Source organism: Lissotriton vulgaris, chromosome 10 (genome assembly GCF_964263255.1).
Source record: "Lissotriton vulgaris chromosome 10, aLisVul1.2, whole genome shotgun sequence".
NCBI lineage: Eukaryota > Metazoa > Chordata > Amphibia > Caudata > Salamandridae > Lissotriton > Lissotriton vulgaris.
Genome location: NC_141698.1, coordinates 248685068 through 248705088, shown reverse-complemented (window position 1 = coordinate 248705088; position 20021 = coordinate 248685068).

The following is a 20021-nucleotide window of genomic DNA, read 5'->3' as shown; positions in this document are numbered from 1 at the left end:
AAATCTGACATCATATTATTTATACTTTCAAAGTCCCAATCATCAGAGAATGTACTTGGTTTTACAAAGTCACTTAATGAAACCTTGAACTGATGTGGATATTTCAAGAGTTCAACTGGGCCATAGATTTCGTAATCCGTTTTGTCCCAAGCTACCCCACCGGGTATTGGATTGGCTGTGACATTCACTGATGATAGTTCTCTTTTCTCAATGTGAGATGACTTGTGTGGCCTCAGGACCAAGTTGATGTTCTGACTTGCTGTGTCCATTGTACTGTATTTTCCCTCAATGAATTTTCCCAAACCATGGGCCTCATTATGATTGCGGTTTTTCCGCATCCTCCGTGCCGGCGGAAGCCACCGCCGGCCCGGAGGATGCGGAAAAACCGCAGCGGACCCACCAAAGACCCACCGCCACATTAGGATGGCTGGTGGGTCCTGGTTTCCGTCCGCAGCTTTTCCGCCGCGGTTGGCTTACAACCACGGCGGAAAAGCTCTAATATGGTGGCGGTGTCTCTCAGACACCGCCAGCCATATTAGGATGGGCTTTAAAACATGCTTTTCCACGGCGGGTTTTCCGCCGTGGAAAAGCATGTGGAACTTCACTGCAGGGGCCCGTTGCGGACCCCCTGGGTGAAGGGGGGGTGGGGGTGCACATGGGGGGTACCATAGGTACCCCCCTGCATTTGTATGCAAAAATCGGCAGGCACCGCACGGTGCCTGCCGCTTTCTGCATACAAATGCAATGTATGCATTTTTACCATTGCGGCAGGTGCAGCTTGAAGCCGCACCCGCCGCAATGTTAAAAATAGAGGATGTGACCGCCAGGGTGGCGGTCACATCCTAATCTGCACGGAGGGACCGCCGCTGCCCCTGCGGACGGTCCCTCCTACTCTGGGGTGGCGGACGGACGCAGGTCCGTCCGCCATCCTAAAGAGGGCCAAAGTACCATGATGAGCCAAAGTAGGAGGAAAAGTACACCTAACACAATCCAAAATTCAATCCATGGAGAAATCAGATAGGTTTCTTTGAGTTGATTAAAGAGCTTAGTTAATTTATCTTTGAAATTTTTTGTTGTTGGCTTTTCTTCATGTTCGCTCGGATCTTCAGAAAAGTTGTCGAAATTGATGAAGTAGCCAGATGCATTTCTGTCAATTGTTGGAATTGCTTTCGAATTTTCTTTTGCTTTTTCATTTTTAGTTTCCTTAGCATAGTCTGAGGCTACATCGTTGTAGGCAGGTGAATCTTGACGAACTGTTGCAATTTGGGTTTCAAGAGGCAAAAGTTCCATGGCATTGTTGCATAGTCCTTTTTTGTTCACTGCAGGTTTATCAAATGTGATTAGTCTCTCAGTTTGAACCTCTTGGATTGTAGCAAACTTTGGTATTCTGCTATTCCTTGGGAGTCCACTGGGCCTACTATTTATTATTGGCCACATGATTGTGGTTTTACCAGGTCGATGGCTACAACCCGGTTCTCCTTTTTACCAGCAAGGGGCGGTAGTACAACTGATCTTGTTCCGCTGACAGCTAAGACAGGTACTGCTTTTCTGTAAGAAGGCCCAAATTCCTTCTTAACCGCGATCTTCTCTCTTACCAGATCCCCAATCTTTGGAATCCAGACAGGCCTTGCTGGGACAGGTGGTTTATCTTCAGTGGCTGTTGGCTGCTGTTTTAGCTTTATGTTGCTCAGGGCTTTTCTTGTTTCATTTAAGACCTGTAAAACAGCCACACGATCTTTGATGTCAAAGCATTTATTTTCTACCACTGAAGTCTGACTATATAAGTCCTGAATATGCATTCTAGTGCCGAACAATAGTTCGTACGGACTGAAACCTTTGAGAGAATTTCTTGGCAGATTATTAAGACTACTTTGGACACTTGTTAAATGTTGGACCCACCCAGCACCCGAACCTAATACCCTCGCCGTTATAGATTGCTTTATGTCCCGGTTTTTTCTTTCCAAAATCCCATTTCCCTCAGGATGGAAGGGACAAGAGTACTGCAATGCAATGTCCATGCTGGTCATGGCCTCCTTATAAGCTCAAGAGCTAAAAGCAGGACCCTGGTCAGAATGTAGCATGCCAATTGCGTATGTGCCGATAAAGACTCGCAAATCTTTTATAACAGTTCTGGCGTCAGCCGAGCGCTGGTGTCTGTATTTTTAAGTGAATCTAGTCTTAAAAAGAAATTAATGGGACGCTGGATTTTACGTCTAGAAAGCCTTATGCTAACTTCAAGAAGGGCCATGGCAATACTCCGGTCGGTTCGCTACTGCCATCTCTGTTGCAGTTTGGACAGCTTTTTGCAAATTTGTAATGTTGCAGACTCATCCCCGGCCACCAGTATTCTGATTGTAATTCTTTCAGAGATTCCTTGATCTCTTGGTGCCTTAGACCAAATCCCACGTGTGCGTCCGCTATTAAGAAGATTCTCCTGTTCGTGTTTGGAATTACTCTATCCCCCACTCCAGGGATTCGAGCAAAAGGAACGGAGTTTGCATCAATTATGTATGTATAATTGAGTGGATACTTCACGGGTAGTGCTGCACAGTCGCCTTTTGAAGACGTTTTTACTGCCAGTATGGTTTCCCCGTGTATGTATTTTTCTGAACGCTTTTTTGTGGCTACCGAAGCCGGTTGAGTTGCTTCCGATGTGGCTGTATTAGCCAATGAATTCCCTGCAACGTGAACTCCATCACATTGATGACTCAGTGTATGTATCACGTGAGTCTTTTGTAGTTCTTTTTGCAAAAGAACTACCTGTTCCCAAAGCTTCTTATGCTTTATTGTGGCACCTGTGTCATCTTTGTAATCATTTTGAACCCAGTTCTGCAAGTCATTATTGTAAGATCTGACGCAGAAATGTGAATCGCACACTATTAGTGTCAGGAATTCAAGATCGGCATTTTCAAGCGCCATCTTTAAAGATCTGATTTCAGCTCGCTGAGCTGAACAGTTTCTCAGTGATTCAGTTTTTGTTGTTTTTGGTCTGAATTTACCACAGCGCCAGCGACCTTTAACAATCGCGCACGCAGCATTGTAGGATTTATTATCCACATCGTAATGTTGTGCAAATCTGTCCATATAGATTACACAAGAGTACTGTTGGAGAGGCAGAATTTCGATTGGCAGAGGATATTCTTCTTCATATTTTAGATCTTTCATTTTTTCCATGTTCGGGTCAAAATAGTATTTCACATCTTCTGTAGCAAGTGAATTTTCCCACTGTATCCATTTTGGATCGAATGCCACCGTTTTTAGATTAACTGGGCTTAATAATGCCTCAAGGGCTGATTCTGCTGTATAAACAGTTATTCTTTTGCCTTGGTCTTGGGCTCTTTCTTTTGCTACAGCAGTTTGAACCGCATTTACAATATTTTCTGTAAGACTGAATGTTTTTTCAGCTTGTGTGTACAAATGTGATTTGTAAGGTATTGGTACCGTTTCTCCCTCATTAGAGGTCAGGTACGTGAATCCGCATCTTCCTGGGATGACTCGGATTACAAGGTTGCGTGTGTTGTCGCGAGTTTGTAATTTTGTTTTAGCTAACATGTCTGTTTGCAATGATCTCAAAATTTCTGTGTGTTTCTGAGTCCAATTGATTGGTTTAAAATCAGGTTTTATTAATTCATAGAGAGGTTTAACCCTCTCTGCATAATTTAGAATGTAAGTTCTTCCGAAATTCAGGAAACCTAGTATTGATTGTAAGTTCTTCAGCGTTTTTGGTGCTTGGAGTACAGCGCACTTCTCTAAGAAGTTGTCTGCTAGGCTTTTGCCTTCACTTGATAATTCTTATCCTAAAAACAGGACAGTTAGATGGGCAATTTGTGACTTTTTAAAGTTGAATTTGTAACCCTCAGCTGCAAACCCAAGTATTATGGTGTTCACTCTTTTCAAGTGAGTATCCAGGTCATCATCTGTGAGATAGATGTCATCGACATAGGATAATGCCTCATCATCATATATTTGTAGTAACTCTGTTACCCTTGCTGAGAATAATCCTGGGCTATTCTTGAATCCCTGTGGGAGTCGACAGAAATTTTTCTGTGACCCCATTATTGAGAATGCGGTTAAATACCTACTTTCAGGTGCAATATTTTGACAAAAGAATCCATTAGAGATGTCTAATGTTGTTTTGTATTTTGTTATTCATTAGTGCTGCACTGTGTGAGTTTTGTACTGCAAATGTCTTGCAACATGAGTTAAGGTGTCTGTAATCCAAGACTAGACCATATGAATCATCTGGCTTGGAGACAGGAAACAAAGGATTGTTCATTTGAGAGGTGCATGTTTCGATCACCCCTTGGTATTCAAGCTGATCTAAGATCTCCCTGACTTGTTATTTAGCTTCTTGCTTAATTGGGTACAGCCTTTGTGCAGTGAGTTGACATTTTAACTGGATTTTGTGAGGAGGGGAGTCCTCATCCCATCCTACATGATTTTTATATAATGCAGGAGCTTGGGCTACTGCCCATTTTCTTGCATATATGTATTTTCTATGAATTGGAATATGATTTGAGAAGGCAGGCATAATCATTTCTTCGCCATGAGGGCACTCCCTGACAAACTCTGGTGACCAGTCTTTCTCAGCTAATATGATGTCATAGCCTTTTGAAAGGTTATCCCAAAACAGACCCCTTACTTTCCTAGTCTTATCTCCCTCTATACGCAATGTTATTTCGTATATTTTATGAGGTTTGCTAACTCTGGTATCTGTAGTTTCCACCTGAATGTATTCATTCGTGTCCACTGTCTCCAGATGATTCACCAGGATCTTGCAAGCTATTGTCACTTCTGCTGCGCTGTCTAGCATTGTCTGGGCCCACTCTCAGTTTTTCAGCTGTGTCCTCAGTATCCTCGGCATGTTTGATTATTTTAATACTGGCTACCTTCTTTCTAGGAATTTGTAATTTTTTACTTTGATGAGCAGGTTCCTTGTCTTTGGACTTGACGTGCTCTTCTCTGTGTTCTGACCGTCCTCTTCTTTCCGATTTCTGTGAGGAAGATCGAGAAAGATTGAGTGGGAAGGATCGAGAGGGACGTGTATCAACATCTTGATATCTGTCAGGTTTTCTTATTTTATCCCTATCTCTAAGGTTGTATCTTTTTTCAGAGGGCTCCCTTTGGGGAGACTTGTCTTCTCGGTCCGGAAATCATTCTCTCCGTCGAGGAGACCTTCCTCTGGACTGGAATCTTTTTTCTTTGGGAGTGGATTGTTTATTTCAATCCCAGCTCTTTTTTGGAGTGTTTAGATTATTTTTAATAAATATCTTTTCAGGATTTTCAGTTAGTTGGGGTTTTACCGGTTTCCCACCCAAACTATCTCTACCTAGTTCTTCATAGGATTTTTCTATGATTCTGGCGAGTTCAAATGGTTGGTCTGCTATATCTGTTTCTTTCAATTTCTGGCGGATCGCCACAGATGCTGCTTCTCCTTTTATGTTGGCTAATAATATAGCTGAGACCTGCTTGAAGTCTTTCAGTAATTTCATACCCTTGAGTTAAAGCAGGTTCTGGACCGTATTCATTTTGAATCTGTCTTAGTACATCTGGTATTACCGCCATGGACGGAACACCATGTGTTTTGTGTAAATGGAAGCAAAGACTGTGCCCCAAGTGTCACAATCCTCCACATGTGGTGCGATCCCCATTGGAAGACAGATAGTCAGAATTCTGTGTTTCTCACTAGGGGTAGTATCCGGAAATACTGCCTCTATTTGAGTTATCTTTTGTGCTAACCAGAATTGAATTTGTTCCCGTTTTGCGGGTGTTTTACCAAGACATGATTGTATGTTCTGTGGTGTAATTTTGTTTGTGTTTCCCTGATGAGGGATCAGCTGTGGAATGTTAATAGCTGGTTGGACTGTTGAAGTCCGCATTACATATTGGACTAATTGTCTATGTATTTTAATTAGTACTTTTAGCTGGGCTAAAAGTTCCTGGTCTGACATTTTTTCGATGTCTGGATGTGGTGTGTAGCTGGCTAGAACCGGCCACGTTTCTCCTGGTCTACCTAGTGGACCGAGCCTGGTGATGTGATTATTATGTTTTAGGGCGCCTTTAAACCAGAGCAAGTGCTCTTGGTATTTTAATGGGATTTCAACCTCCTCGAAAGGAGTGTATTCATCCGGAGGTTCCTCTATTTTGTAATAGTGGAATTCGTGTGTTACAGCGTTTGCTGCTGAAAAGTTTATCCATGAATAGAATACCTCTTTCTGACGATATTCAAGAGCCTCTACCACGAATATGACTGTACCACCTCGTGATGTCAGTCCGCTTTCTATAAGTTTAAGAGTTATAGTTTTTCTTATGTTGACCGGAATGAGTATAGCATTTCGGTCATTCTGTAGGATACTCGTGTCCTCCTCTAGGAGTTGAGCTGCTATTCTAGCTGCCTCCCTTTCTTCTTCACTTTCCCCCATTTTTACTGGCAGAAAGTTTTTGTTGCAGATCAAGTTTCAAGGAAACAAAGATTAGGTGCACAATATTTTGGAACACTGTATCCTTCAACGTTGACTAAACCAAAAACTATACATAGGAATCTCTACCTACTAAGTTCCAGCGGATTTTAACCTATTACCCACTCCAGACGTCTTTTGGAGTATTTACGGGAAAAAGGGTCTGTGCGAAAAAGCACGACTGAGGTACTCTAACGTCTTGCGTTAGTTTTATCGCCTTACCAAACGGTGGGCGCCATGTAGTGTAGTTCCTATATTCCCAATAGGCTCTGCGCATTGGAATAATTAGTCAGCAGTGTAGACGTAGGACTGAGGTTGACTAGGTCTCTACTGACTATATTAGACTTAAGGTTTGCCAGCTAGCTCAGAGGTCACTAGAAACTTTCTCGAATAAACGAGGAGGAGTTTAACCTCCCTGGATAGACAAGAAGGGATTAGCTTCTGACAACCATATAACATGACAACTTTGCTCCCTCAGAATAAGAGTGTATCTCTAGAGTTGTGTGAAAACAATAGACAGCTATTTCACTCAGTCATTGTGCGTACTTAGTTTCACCAGAGTGCAGAGAAAAGAGAGACGGCGTTTTCAATAAAAGGTGTAATTTATTGAGCAGTCTTCTTTCTCATGCAAGAGAAATGAATTGCCATAATTGCAATACTTAATGTAAAGTAAAGGGCGTACAGTAAAAAGAGTATTATGAAATAATACTGTAAAAGCATTGATATGGTTTCTTAGCCATGATATACTTTAAAATGGATAAAATATATACATACATATATACATTGAATAACATACTCAACTGGTGCTTCTAAATACGCCTACCCCGGTATACCTGACCTAAGCCTAATACGTGGGAAGGAGTAAGTAAGTAGCAGGTTAAGTTAAGTTGGTTTTGCCAAGAATCTGATTCAAGAATTCTCTTTAAGGGTTTAGTCAGCTCCGTACCTGGGAAATAGAATGCAGGAGGTCTGGTATCTCTCTTTCAGGACTCGATATCCCAGCAGCCCGCAAAGGCGGCTGAGAACACCGGAGCTGGAGTTTCTCGGCAGGAGAAAAGACAGCGTCTCTCTCAGTGCGTCAAAGAGGAGGGGCGCCGTCCGTGGGCTCTCGCATCAGCTGGGCTCTCCGGCAAGTAGATAGCTGCTCGGCTCCAAAACCACCACTGTCTGTTTGCTTAAGGCAACGTCGGTATATTTATACCTGAAAGGTGCCGGGTTTGACGTAAGGTTGGACATAAGACGTCAATAAAGATGTCACTAAGAACTGGCCGTTCTTACAGTGCTTCACAGGAGTTCCAGGACGAAATCAAAACAAAAGCAAGTGGGGATTTCCCAGGTTGCTGGAGGTTTGGTTTGTTTAGAGAACTCGTTGTGCTTTCTAGGAGTCCGGGGAAGTAGCCTTGCTTAATATGACTGCATGGGCTACAACTAGATATGGATATGATTCCTTATGCCAATATAGGGATATTATTGATTATAACCGTACAAGGGCATAAAATAGAAATATCGATTTAGGTTCCTAGATAAAAACACAATAACATCTCCTTATTGAGCTTTTTCCTGGCTTTGTCAATTGCTGCAAGGCAATGCGCCCCTTGTCAAACTCTCCTGGGAATGAACATTGTCCAAAGGACATGGCTACCAACCCAACATCTGAAAACCTCTTTCAAGTCGTTTCACATATCTTTCAACAAGGCTAAACCTTTCTGCATCACCATATCATTCTCATCCAGACGTAGCAGTAAAATACCAACACCTGTTCAAACATGTTCTCAACTTTCTCCAGCTCATGCCTCCCTTACCATGCCAGGAGATGGTGTACATACCAACATTAAAACATGAATTATGCCCGTGGGTACTGGGTATAGCCTACCATCCTGCCCACTTAACGAAGGAGTGTCCCACAATCTCTAGACATTGAAACTGACCACCAATGGACCGGGAATCGAACCAGAAAAACTAAAAACAAAATTTGACAACCTGTATTTAACTCAGTGACCCCCTTCCCATTCTCTAACATACCTCTAAAAACAATATTAATGACCATTGTCCCAGGCCCATTATCACCTCTCTGCTCCAACCTTGCCTACCCGCTTCTGTAACCCTCCCAATGTGGAAGAAATGTGTCCCAAAATCCTGAGCGTCTAAACCAACGTGAACCACAGCCTTACGCAATAGTGCAAATAGCTGAAATGCAGAGACTGGCTTCCCATCCATGTGTTAAAAGATCTTCTCTCTCCCTGAATGATGCAATACTAGCTAATTTTCCAGAGATTGTCAAATTGGAGTGGCCTTTCCAAATCAATGTCATGATGAATTGCACAACTTCCTCCACTCTAGCCTGCACATATGCCCTCCTCTGTGCCCCCCTGCTAAAAACTCAGCCCAAGTCTGATAATATGCCATTCTTATGGATGCAGCTAGCAACTCCTCTCCCAACGTAAGCATCCTTTTTCTCCTATATTCCAAAGGTCTTGAGGCATTCTGGTCCTGATTCTGTCCACCTCCATGGCCAGTCCATGGAATCTCTACTACTGTGAATGAGGCAAAGGATCCACAGTGTCATTGTCCACACCTGGCACATGCTTAGCTCTGAATATGTCAACCTGTAGGCTTTTCCAAACAAAGATCCTTAACAACTTTAATAGTTGTGCCTCCCTCACTGACTCTCTGTCAACTACCTGTACCACTGACATGTTATCCATCCTAAACAATACCTTCCTGTGTGCTAATTGGCCTCAAAAAGTGTCTCTGCCACTAGCTGGGAAAAAAATCCCCTAACGCAGTGCTCCAACTGCCATGCATCCAGTCTTGTGGCCAATCCTCCGCACAACAGTTCCCCTGCAAGTTAAGGCCAAATCCAACACCTCCTGAAGCATCTGAAAAAATCTGTGCATCCCAGTCCACTTCTGTCGAAGATGCTAGGAGAACCCCTTTGAAAGAGTGGAGGTAAACTCACCATATCCTAAGGTTCTTCTTAACCCCCACTGACAATCATGTGTGATGATGGAGCAATTATAGCCCAGAAAGAGCCAACCCCAGCCACCTGCAAAACGTCCTACTTCCTCTCACCACCCTGCATGCGAAATTCAAATTTCCCAGCAAGACCCTTACCTCTTTGACCGTGACATTCTTTTTTGCCAACATCGCATCCAGCAGCCCCAGCCGAGTCCTTTTCTTATCTTCTGGTAACCACGCGTCCATCATTCTGGAATCAATTTCGATTCCGAGAAATGAAATCACTGCAGTGAGACCTATTGTCTTTTCTGCTGCTAAAGGTACCCCAAGGTCCCCCATGAGCTCCTGGAACCTTGACTGCAAACTCAGACAGTCAGTGAAACCCGGGATCCACACAAAAAGAAGCTGTCTAGGACGGTAATGTCTCATACGTTTGTGGCTCATACAAGTGATAAACAGCCATTGCAAGAAGGTGCTGAAGCACTCAAATAGGGCACAGGATATAGAACAGCCCATAGGTAGCGCCTTGTCAACATACCATTTGCCCTCAAACTGGATCCCCAGCAGTTGTAAGTCAGCAGGGTGTACCGGCAACAGAGAGACGGCGGACTCAATGTCGATTTTTGCCATTAGTGCCCCCGGTCCTACTTTTTTAACTAGAGATAGGGCCACATCAACAGATGAGTAAGTGACCGAAACCTGGTCGAATCAGCCTAAACTGGCACAGTCCCTTCTTAGTAACCACCCAGATAGGGGACATGATCAGGTCATCCATTTGCCAATCGTCAAAAGGCCCCACCATTCTACCCACTTGAATTTCTATGAGGAACTTGTCCCTTACCACCTGCCTGTGTTCACTGATTAATTTCAAATTGTCCTCCCAGTGTCTCAACGCTGGGTCCTCATACCTCAGTCTGAAACCCCCAAAAACTCCTGCTTCAAAAACATAGCATCGTCCTGCTTGTCATACCTAAAAATTCAGAAACCCAGTCTGTCCAGTTTAATGGGCATATGAGCCCTTCTCTGTAGGTCCCTGTCCACCCCTTCCTGACCTGTAACCTCCTACCTGTCACTGCTGTGTCCACCGGATCCCTGCTTTGGACCCTATCCTGGTACAGCTTTCACCCCTACCCCAAAGCAGTTAATCCTGTGCACCTGGAGCGCTCATGATGGAACTTACAACATTCCCTTGTGCAGCTTCCTTTGTTGTAGTCCCAGCAAGCTCCCAATTGGGTCCCCTGGCCTCCACCTGCTTCCCCCACTCCTCCCTGGGTGGGGCGCCCCTGAAAGTGCCAATACACAATCGGCTACCGGCTAGCCGTGAAAAATGCCAAGAGGGCCATGAACTCCTCCTCATTTTGGACCCATGCATGTCCACCATAGTTTATTTGTGCCTTTCTAATGACATCTATGTATTTGAAAAGTGCTATCAATCTCTCTGGGTACTTTTCGCAATATATGCACTTTCAAAAATAAGGAATGCTGCCGTCCAGTTCTCAACGGTGACCGGCACCTTCGGCTGATTGAACAGTTATAATTCTTTTTCTTTGGACCCTTCTTTTGACCTCAGTTCCCTGTGAAGTAGTGTCATTGTTTCTACATACTCTCCCCTCCATATCCTCCCCTAAGTGGTGAGCTCCCCATAAAAGGACATTTCTTAATTTTTAACTTCTTGCTCACCAGCTTGTCTGACTTCCCCCCTTCTTCTACCTTGCTATCTTGTTTTTTTTCTTTATCTGCTCCCACAGACTTGACAGTCCCTTTCACAGATGACTCCTGCCTGCTGTTCCTTACCTGTCTCCGACAACCCTATGCTGCTTTACCCTCCCTGCTGTGTGTCCCCCAACCCTGAACCACTTGTGCCCATAGAGTCCTCATCTGTACCCATTCCTATCTCTTTAAAATAACGACCTTTGCTCAACGGGCCTCCCTGCTGCATGGGTCTCCTACCCTATGCCTGCATCCCTTAGATAGTGACCTTTGCTCAAGCGGGCTTTCCGTTTGAAAGGATGCTCTTTACCCCCACCAGTCTCTGTGACATAAGTACCTTGGCTCAACTGGGCCTCCCTGCATCCTTGACATAACGATCTTTGTTCAAGCAGGCCTCCCCGCTGATGATGCTCAAGCGGGCCTCCCCACTTATAGGGTTCTCTTTACCCACAGTGGTCTCTGTGACATAACTACCTTTGCTCAAGTGGGTTCCCCACTGCTTTGGGGGTCCTTACCCACACCTGCATCATTCACATAGGGACCTTTTTTCAAGCGGGCCTCCCCACTGACAGGAGGCTCCATTGCCTCTACCCCCACAGAAACCATTATAGCGGTGGTTTCCCTGCTCTGCGTAACCTTACCTGACGCCAAAGCCAGTGCCTGCGTATGGGCCTACTGTCCCCACTCTGCAGGGTTCCATCTCTTCCTTCTTGAGTGTGCTGGGAACCTGCAGCCTGCAAGATACTACAGCCAGATTAAATAGTAGCACCCACCACCCATATGGACCTTGCCCCCCTTTCCTCTCTCTCAGTTGCTCCTCATCCTCATAATCATGGAAGCTTAAGTTAGGCTGAACAGAAACCTCTTGTGACCACTTATGCGGGGAAGCCATACCCTGCCCTACTAGCCTGTCCACTGATGCAGACCGACTACTCTTCTGAAGATGACACTCAGGGGTTCTACCCCACCCTGTGGCCTGTTGCACCACTGAGGCCACACCAGACCTTCTTGGGGCGATGATCTTGAGATCCATGAACGCATTCTAGCTAGTTGCATGGGGCCACATCTTCTCTTCTGGGCCAATGAGCCATACAAAGTTCTCTCATCAACAGAACCTGCTTATGCCTCTGGACAAACATCCTGAGCATCCCCAAAACCTAATCTTGGTTAAACTACTTAGGTACTTGCTCAACAATGCTGTACACACTGGGTGCTCCTATCCCTGCTTAAAATTCTCAAATGTGTCTATCTCCCCTGGGAGTTAAATTGTGTGTGTTTCTCACCCCCAACAATTATTCACATCCCGTCCAACAGCAAAAAATGTGTGAAAGATGTGGAGGCACCTCACAGAAACACCATCCAGGGAGCTACTGATAGGTCCTCATCCGTGTGCTCCGCTTATCATCATTGGCAGCCTCCACACCACAAAAAATATGTGAAAAGATGTTCACAACTAAATTGAAATGAATGTGTGAAAAAAGGTAAAATACGCAACCCCAAATGTATTTGCGTGCCTATCAACCCTGACACCCTACTATAAGAGCAATAGAAAAAGATTTATCTTGCTCCTACAATATAAAAACGAGCTAAACAGTCACTGGCACTATTTCCAATTGTAATCACTGCTGTGTGTTTGCTCACGTTAAAAACAAGACCTACTGTCGTGCTCCATCAGTTTGTTAAGAGAAGCCAACATGTTTCCTTGCCTTTTAATGCTTTCCGGCAATTTCTTCATGGCTAGGGGCCAATCCTTGTCACACTGTGAAATGAAATCATGTACCCGGTAGTTGCCCTCACATAGCATACCAGCAGCCACCTTCCCGGGGTTTGTGTACGCGTTCACAGTACCCCTGTGTACTTATTTCTGTTGCCCTTCATCAACCGGTGGTTCGTTAGCATCTGGCTTACTTGCTCTGTGCTCCAAAGTTCTCCCAAATCTACTACTGCTGTCGCCATGTGGACCTAGAAAACATAAGTCAGGTCCGGTGTGATGGTAAGACTCAAAATCCCCAAACTCATCTGAGCCCCGTTCTGGGTCAGAAACCCAGACCGCTGAATAACAAGCCCTGCCTACAGGACTATAGCTCATGTCTTCCGACTCTCTGCTGTCTACTTCCTGACTGGGCCCCCCATGACTGATTCTACTGTATACCTTAAAAGGGGCCCTGCTGGTGCCTCCCCTTCTTGGGTCCTCATCATCCTCGCTCCAGATTAAATCTGCTGCAGCCAACGGAGACGGGCCCCCCCTAGTAAGAGCCCGCCAACCTGTCACTGACTCCTCTAACCCACCCCGAAAAGAGGTGCCCCCTACCAAGTGTTCTGCCACCAGGATGTTCCTGCATAGGTGCTCCGTGAGGGACCACTCCGCCCGCACACCCTACAGGGGCCCTATTAAGCCACACCTCTCTACCCCAGTGTTGGACTTTGCCCTTTTTGCAGGTTTATCCCAGGACATTTTGCCTTCCTCCTAGATTTTTTCTGACCTGTTGGTGGTGGTTTCATGACTCTGGGCACTTTACCACTGCTGATCAGTGCTAAAGTGTGTATGTTTGAATTGCTGTTATGGATGAGTGATTCCACGATTGGCATATTTGATTTACTTGTCATACCCTAGTACAGTTCACTGTGTGTGCCCAGGGCCTGTAAATCAAATGCTGCTAGTGGGCTGCAGCACTGATTGTGCTACCCACAGAAGCAGCCTGTAAAATGTAACTCTGGCCTGCCATTGCAAAACCTGTGTGCAGTCTAGTACTGCCATGTCAACTTGGCAAGTGCACCCACTTGCCAGGTCCTAACCTTACCTTTTCTTACATGTCAGTCACCCCTAAGGTAGGCCCAAGGTACCACTGTGGGCAGGGTGCAGCGTATGTGAAAGGTAGGACATGCCCGTGTATATGTGGGCATGTCCTGATAGTGAATTACTGCCAATTTCTTTCTTTTTTCACTATTGCAATGCCTCCTGTTCCCATAGGACAGAATGGGGTGTTTGATTATAACATCTTATAAACATAACTGGCCCTGGCCTGGGAACAAGGTTGGACAATAAAGTTTAGTCTGCCTGAACTCAGAATGTGAAGATGCATCTTTTAGTGAGGGTGATTTTTACATCCTGTGTTTGAAAATTCCACAATTAGAAAGTAGGTATTTTCTTGCCTAACCATCCAGTGCGTCTCTACTAGGTTTGTGTATTGCGTGTCTGGTTTTTGGATGACAGGGGCTGGAGAGGGGCAGTGGCTTCAGAAGTCTGATGAGTTAGGGCTGGGCTAAATAGACCTGGGCTGCATCTAGAGTAGCGGGAGGAAATTTCCTTTCACCTGCATGAGCATGGTCTACCTTCAACAATGTTATCTCCACCTTCTACCAGGAAGCTGCATAAGTGAAGACAGAACTGGTTTTGGCTGAGTCTGCCTTCAGAGAACAAAGGATTTTTGTGTTTAAAAAGAGGGACCCAGACCCTAGACTTTTAGATTACTTCTGGGAATCAAGAGGAACCTTTGCCAAGGAGAAGAGCCGGAGAAGCTGAAGAGGAATACTGTCCCTTTGCTGTTTGCTGTCTGGGGTTGGCCTGCTCTGATTACTTTCTGCCAAGGAAAGGAGAAAAGGACTTTGCTGTTCGCTTTGTCACCTGCTTGAGGAAAAGATCTCAAGAGCTGGAAATTGAGCTTGCCTCCTGTTCTGTAGTCTCAGACTTAATTTCTTCTCTTTCTTTCTGCATCTGGAACTGCTGTTTCAACTGCCACAGAAGGAAACTGGAACACCGACGCCGGCGAGCGAAGCCGTAACCTGCACCGAAGCCATGGGCACCGCTCGTGAAGAGCTCGATGCACTGCCCAGACTTGCACCATAGGCCCGATGCCTGCTGCCGCCGTGCCGCATCGACTCCGAAGCCGTCTTCGAGACCACTGCCTGCACTGGAGCCGAGGACACTTGTCTCGGCTCCAGTGTGACATCCTCGATGCAACGTCCCGACTCGCACCGCAGCCCCGACTTCACCGATGCCGGTGCGTCATCAATGCAGAGCCGATACTCGACGTGGATGACTCCTGGATCTATCGACATCGCACCGGCATAAGGAACCAATGTCTTGCCACCACCATGACGTCACCTCCCCGTAAGGAACCAACGTCTCACCTCCCCTGCACCGCAGAAAGGAACCGAGGCTTCACCTCCCCTGGGGTCGTGAGGAACCGACACCGCTCAGTGCGAACAAAGCATCACCTACCCAACGCTGTGCAAAGTATTTGCTTTCATAGTTTCCAAGGTACTGTTCTTTGTGGGTCTGCTTGATTATGCGCCCGATGCCGTGCACCTCGCTGCTCGGCGCCATACTTTTGGATTCTTAACAGTCACGACGTCGTAATAACTCCAGGTGGAGTTTTTTGTTGCTACAAACTTTAATTGAGTGAAAAACCTATTTTTGAGGATATCTTGATAACTGTAATGTGGATTTTTGTCATTTGGTCTTTTTTTGGTTTAGATAAAGATTACTTATTTTTCTAAACTGGTGTGGTGTCCGTTTGTGGTTTTTTCACTGTATTACTGTATGTGTTCACAAATGCTTTACACACTGCCTCTGAGATGAGCCTGTCTGCTCTTCCCAAGCTACCAAGGGGGTGAACAGGGGTTATTTTAGAAGTGTATCCCTCTTAACCTGACTAGATGCAAGCACCCCTATTTGGACAAAGGTACCTACCTCTGCAAACTAGAGACCCCCATTTCTAACACCCAGTCTATGGGATTTCAACTGTCAGGGGATGCTCCACTCATGCCTGCCCCTCGACCAGTTCTGAAACCAAATTCTGGGTGTCCCCTCCCTCCTGTAGCACCTGTTGGTAGACTTGGATAAAATCCACTAGTTGGGTCTCTTCACTTCTCCCCTTCCCATCATCCATTACTGCTGCTTCGAATTCTACACCCTCAGCCACTCCCTCCTCCCTTGCACTGACCTTCACATTACTCCAGTGTCCCCAAAACGCACGCAATCTAGTTTTCCTCCCCTTGCGTGCACTAGTGCTGTGCCCCTGCCTCCGTCTCTGATATCAAGGCCTCGTCCTGAGGATGGAAGGCCTCGCACATTGCCTGGAAGATAGACTCGCCGAGGAGAGACACTGCAGCTTCTCCACCCACAGGCCAGAGAGCCAACCCAGACCTCCAGCTCCCTTCCTTCATAACCACACCATAACAGGGGCTGATTTCCAGATGCAGGAGCTGCCCCTTTCACCCACCTGAATTGCGTCCCATTCGGGGGTCTGGCACGGGGAAGCACACACCCTGACCGCAGCCGCGACCCCATCCGATGGCTTCCTCGTGGGGCGGCCACTTCATTGTGGTGCCCCCTCAGCCATGAGATCCAGGCTCCCAGCAGACTCAAGCAGCTGCAATGGCTGCGCCATCTCCTCCCTGGACATCAAAGACATGATGGTAAGAAATATTATCAACCGTTGTGACGCTGAAGCCTAACACGCCTCACACCGCTTATGCTGCCCTAAAGCTGACTAACGCCTGCAGAAACGACCTTAGATATCTACCAGCCAGTGTCAACACACTAAATGGTGACAGAAAACACAAAATGCCCGGTTATAAACCCCTTGGGCTACAAAAGTAGCCCAAAAACCTCATAACCCTCCAAACAGTCATGTGACTTCACCTTCCGTGTTAAGTGTATTTCAGAGTCGTACACTGGAAACCTGAAAGCAACTCAATAAACCTGCACACTTAATTCCAATTTTTTTTAAAGATCCCTCACTTTCATTTCTTTGTAAATATCTGTGATATAGAGAGTACATCATAAGAAGGGCACATTTTTCGTATGGCAAAAGCTTAAACTTTACATTAGGAAAATGAATGGGATGACTATGTTACATTAATTGAATTGCCTCTGGTATCTTCCACTACACTTACTGGTTTGTTTTTAACTTGTCACGACGCAGTTCGTGGTTGATCTCGTTCCCAGGACAGGAACATAACAGGTGAAGAAGGCTGCTGGGGCAAGTTAGTGGCCCAAAGTCTTCAAGTCGCTACCACTGGCGCCATGCAGCACTGGGGACGCAACCCGACGCATAGATTTGCATCTGAGTTCGCTGAGCCCGGGAGTGGTCTAGGAGAGCTGCTGGATCCTCAGAGGGCGACTTGTTGACCCAGGAGGCAACTGCCTGAGACCACGACTCTAGGTGACTGAACTGTGGACAAACCCGAGAGGACTTCGTGGCACATCAACCCTGGGCCAGAACTCCCTTGCCATCTTCGCGGACCCAGGAATCCCTGCAGGAAGTTCCCTGTCGCCTCCTTGTAGCATCTACAGCATCCTTCATGCCTTGCATTAGGACTACCTTCCAAAGAAGAGAGTTTCCCAGATAAACCAGAAAGGACTGGGTATAGACAAATGAAAAAAGGGGGGTTTCTTTTCTGTGTTCTTCAGTTAGTTATTTGACCATTTGGCACATAGCAGATATATCCAATCAATTATTTAACATGACATGAAGAATTTTTCAAACTCTATAAATTCCTCATTTCTCTCAAATTTCTTATAAGAAAATAGCCTGAGTAATTTTTTACAAAACACAGTTAAAAACAATGTTAAAAACAGTATGCAATCAAATGCTCAGTTCATTAATGTTCAAACTATACACATTTCTAGCTTGAATTATGAGTCTTCGGTTGCAAATATTACACACATTTAATATAAGGCATGAACAATTAATACAATTTTACACAATTTCATACGAATAAAAATCACATGGAGTCCTTATGTCGACGCGTTTCGGTGCTTGGGTATAAATCGAGAAAACACCTTCCTCAGGACTGAACTTTATTAAAAACCAGGTATCTTCTTTCTAAAAAAACGAATACATACAGTTAGTTTACAATTTTCCTAAGTGAGAGAATGAGTCCCTACTCTTACATGTCATGTTACTATCTGCATAACTTATACAATAACAATAGGCCAGCTACTATGCCATATACCTGGACATAACAAGGGAAAATCCCCTAGGGTAACCTCACACCAGGGCACCCCTCTCAACCCATCCAGCTACCATCCTGCTGCCATCATCATCTTTGGAGTCTAACCCCAGTCTGGCCATCCTCTCTTCAAGAGCCAATCTTTTAGCCAAGGCTACAGTTCTTTCCTCTAGGTCGGTCCAGAGCTGCCAGGCTTTCCTGAAGGGACCACTGACTAGTGATGGAGCCTGCTCTAGAATGTACCCTCCTGCTCCACCCAGGATATTGTTGGAATCATCCTCCATATTATCTTCTTCCCCACTACTTTAGGGTAATTCCCTCTCCAGATGTGGAGGTACTCTGGGGGCCACTTCCCAAGCTTTGAAGGCCCTGATCAACTCATTTTTCTTGGCGTTGGCTCCCAAGTTGATCTTCCTTCCGCCACAGAAAGATCTCAGCTCATCCCTTTACTATGAGGACAGGTTGGCTCTATTGACCTCCATGTTTCCTTGCTGGGGAAAGTGCCTTCTAAACTTCGTCAGAACTTTTTGAAAACTTTTGAAAACTTTTCGTCTCTTTCTAAATGTTGCCACAGTTTCCCCAACTTTTTTTCATACCTTGAAAATGTTTTTGCAATCCTTTGTAACAGCATATCCACATTATGTGATGGGTGCATATGCACATGCTGTGCAGGCTCCTGCCGTCTGGTGTTGGGCCCAGACTGTGCAGGTTGTTGTTCTCGAGGAAGTCTTTTATGGTCGGCATCAGATCTCCTCCTCAAGGCAGTGCCCGTGTTCAAGGGCTCCTTTGTTAAATAGTTTTTTCCCACCCTCAGGCTCAGATAGACTGCATTGGAGCTCTGTAGATTTGGAGACCCATGCGGCCAATGGACAACTAAAGGAGCCAGTGCATCGAAGATTGGCAACAGAGAGTACCACATTGCTTCAATAAACTTTGAAACCGACTACTAATTGAGTAAAAGCACCAGACTTCCACATCGTTGCCATCCATACTCGGCGAGAATATTCATCTTTGGGTAATGGAGCTCGCTGAGCTGTACAATTTCTGAGTGATTCAGTTTTAGTGATTAACGGTCTAAATTTTCCTTTGCGCCAGCGACCTTTTACAATCGCACATGCCGCATTGTAAACTTTTTTATCCAAAATGTAGTGCTGTGCAAATCTGTCTGTGTAGATTACACAGGTGTACTGTTCCAGAGGTCGAATTTCAGCTGGCAGAGGACATTCGTATTCGTATAGGAGAAATTCTTGCGTTTTTAAGTTAGGATCAACTTCGTATACTACGTCTGATGCAGCAAGAGAATTAACCCATTGTATCCATCTCGGATGTAAGGCTTTAGCATTCGGAATGCTTGCTCTTGTTACTGCTTCTAGGGCACGTATCGGTGTAACGATTATTATACGTTTACCTTGTGCCAGGGCTCTTTCTTTTGCTACAGCAGTTTGTACCGCAGTTAGAATCTTTTCAGTGGAACTGAATTTCATTTCAGTTTTTGTGTACAAGTATGATTTGTAAGCTATTGGTACCGTTTCTCCCTCATTAGAGGTTAGGTATGTAAATCGGCATCTTCCAGGGATGACTCGGATTACAAGGTTGCGTTCGTTCGCGCATGTTTGCAGTTTTGTTTTAGTTAACATGTCTGTTTGTAATGATCGTAAAATTTCTGTGTGTTTCTGAGTCCAATTAATTGCTTTGAAATCAGGTTTTATTAGTTCGTAGAGTGCTTTAACCCTCTCTGCATAATTTAGAATGTAAGTTCTTCCGAAATTTAGGAAACCTAGAATTGATTGTAAGTTTTTCAGCGTTTTTGGAGCTTGGAGTACTGCACACTTCTCTAAGAAGTTGTCTGCTAGGCTTTTGCCTTCACTTGATAACTCATATCCTAAAAATAGGACAATGAGGTGGGCAATTCGTGACTTTTTAAAGTTAAATTTG